The sequence below is a fragment of the Macrobrachium nipponense genome, chromosome 22 (genome assembly GCF_015104395.2).
Source record: "Macrobrachium nipponense isolate FS-2020 chromosome 22, ASM1510439v2, whole genome shotgun sequence".
Classification (NCBI taxonomy): Eukaryota; Metazoa; Arthropoda; class Malacostraca; order Decapoda; family Palaemonidae; genus Macrobrachium; species Macrobrachium nipponense.
Window position 1 is genome coordinate 24,438,370 of NC_087213.1, and position 2,683 is coordinate 24,441,052.

General features: G+C 36.0%; 1 long non-coding RNA gene across 1 annotated transcript in view; it reads left to right on the plus strand.

Annotated features, from left to right (window-relative positions):
• The window catches only part of LOC135198357 (uncharacterized), a 307,497-nt gene extending 305,227 nt beyond the window's left edge, over positions 1–2,270 (plus strand). The window contains exon 5 of the long non-coding RNA XR_010310766.1: positions 1,912–2,270. This is a non-coding gene — a long non-coding RNA (uncharacterized LOC135198357). The remainder of the gene's footprint in view (positions 1–1,911) is intronic.
• The last annotated feature ends 413 nt before the right edge of the window (positions 2,271–2,683 follow it).

Here is a 2,683-nt window from a genome sequence, read left to right on the forward strand (position 1 = left end):
ATGTCTTGCCCAATTATCAAGAAACAAGACTTGATGACGCCCTGGCGTGTCACATTGTACCAAGGGTTGATTATGCCACTGGATCTACAATAGAAGGGGTTGGATCTCCTCCTTTTGCAATAAATCGTGTGAAAGAGAACTTAGTTGATGGCATATATTCGCATGAGTGGGATGATTGCTATTATCCAGAAAATATGCAAAATCCCTATTTCAGACTGGATATGGGAAGTGTAAAGCCTGTACGAAGGATTTTCATGATATTAGAAGGTAATAATGACATGGCGTATCTCATGGCCAACATAGAAGTTCGTTTGGGAACAGAAGCTTTGCAAGAACCAAACTTTGGCAATTACGAGTTTTTTGGTTTTTTCCCAGGTCCTGGATATGCCGGGCAAAAATAGTCCTGAACCGGTCCTCCCCCATCATGGCCCGGACGTTCTTCTCCGACGAAGTGACGCCTCTGTTTGTTTATCAAAATTTTTGTGGACTTGCCATCTGGAAATCTGCCATATTGAAATCAGCTTAGAAGTTAAAATTTCGAGTCTGCTGCAAACAATTTCTTGATATTTGTGTTGAAAATATTGCAGCAAAAAATATATCGTCCAAAGAAGAGATCATGAGAAGACAAGTAAATTATAGATTTCTTACAAAGATTGTGATAAACAGTTAGCTCCATAAAGCCAATATTATTCAAGAACATTTGGAATGGAAAAGAAAAACATTCGTCTTTGAGAATAGTTTAAAAAAGTCATTTCAAACCCTACTCCGGTGAAGTATGATGTCAAAGAAATCCCCGACTTGACAAAAATAGGACCTTATGAACACAATTTATGAAGGGGAGACGTTTTCGGATGGAATACGATTTCTGTCCGAAGCTAAATTCCTAAGGCCTGACCTTTTTGGTTTTAACAATGAAAACCTTGTTAATGTGAATATTGTTAAAAGCCTCCCTATCTTCAAAGCAAGTAATCTGAATACTGGTCATCATTGTTCGCATCAGCTTTTTACATTTAAATTGGTTATATTCACAAAATTTGCGATCTTCATCCGGTACCCTTTATATTCATTAGAATTAGAAAAATGTAAACACATTTGACTCGGATCAAAAGTCACCTACTGACTGAAAAGATGAAGAGATTTGTCCCCCGGACAAAGTTTTCAAACGAAGTCAGTGAGAGAGTTTTAATGCAAGGACCCATGATCCACCCTGGGTTGTGAATGTCATTGTTATTATGAGTGTTATTGTTATTAAAAGGAAAACATGCTATGAATCACACGGAAAGAATTTTACTCGTTTAAAAGAAAGATAAAAACAGTTTGTTTACCAATCAGGTTTAGAAGTCTTAGATGAAAATTTCTTGGGGGAGTTTTACCCATTCTTTTGATACACCACGAAGTAAAATATTACTAAACTTCAAGACGAGGCGCAGCTTTTCAGAACAATTGGTTGGCGAGTTTGACTTTTTTAATTGGTGCGGTATGTGGATGTTAGGTTAAAAAATGTAATTGACCTTCAGGTATAACACGATTTAGAATAAAGTACTTATTTATATCGGCATTGTAAATTGTCCCATGACACTTACAAAGCCTAAGTCTTTATGTAGGAAAGTTGCAGTTATACAATGTATGATTTAATTTGTTCATTCCTTAATGAGTAAGCGGTGTCATGCAAATAACTCTGAAACTTCATTAGTAGACATTCAATCACTGTACAATTTGTTAATATATCAAGTTTATTATGATATTCAACCAAGTATGCTTGTGATTGTGAGAATTTAATGAACGGTACCTTTTTTGCTTAATTGGGAACCATTATTAGGTCCTCTAGCATTAATGGAAATGTTTTAATAAGCTTGTGGAATATTTGGACTTTTCGTATGCCAGCCTTTTGACCCGAGTTCCTCTTTGTAGATGGAAAGGGCATTCATCAAAGAAGAACGAGTGAAGATAATTGGCAGAGATAGAGCTGTGGACCATTCTGTAGCAAGATCTTGGCCTTCAATAGGAAAAGATACCTTGTAAAATAGGAATAAGATGGTTTGAACTGCTGTGATCTGTGGAAATGATGTCAAGTAATATTCTATGCAAAGGGCTTAGCATATGACTCTTCGCCCTCAAGCCACTTCATTTGGGTGACAGTTCAGCTTTTCCTTTCGATATCGCTGCCAGATAAATATCACTTTTAGTATAATAATTGTGTCGTTTCTTAGTAATAGGAGTTTTACTTCTTGTCAAATGGAGGACTAACTTTATTGGGGAACCCGTTTTTTTTTTGTGTAGTAGTAGTAGTAGTAGTATAGTAGTAGTAGTAGTAGTAGTAGTAGTAGTAGTAGATTCCATTAAAGCTGAATCGTATAAGGTTGGAAATTTTTCAGTTCTGTGGCGAATAATATGGTCTAACAGAGCAAACTTTTAAGTAATCGTTTCAATAGTAAAAGTAATTAACGACCCCAGAATCGTTTGTACTTGAGCCTTTTGAAATAATTATGTCACTTGATTTTAGTAGCTAGAAACTGTAATTGACATAAAATGTCCGTCATATTAACATTGTACTTTGTTTTCTTACACTGTGTCCGTGCTATAGAAGCACAACATCAGTGTGCGTGTGTGTGTGTGTGTGTGTGTGTGTGTGTGTGTGTGGTTTTTATCCAGATATAGGAGCTAGAAGGTTTTTAATGTTTTA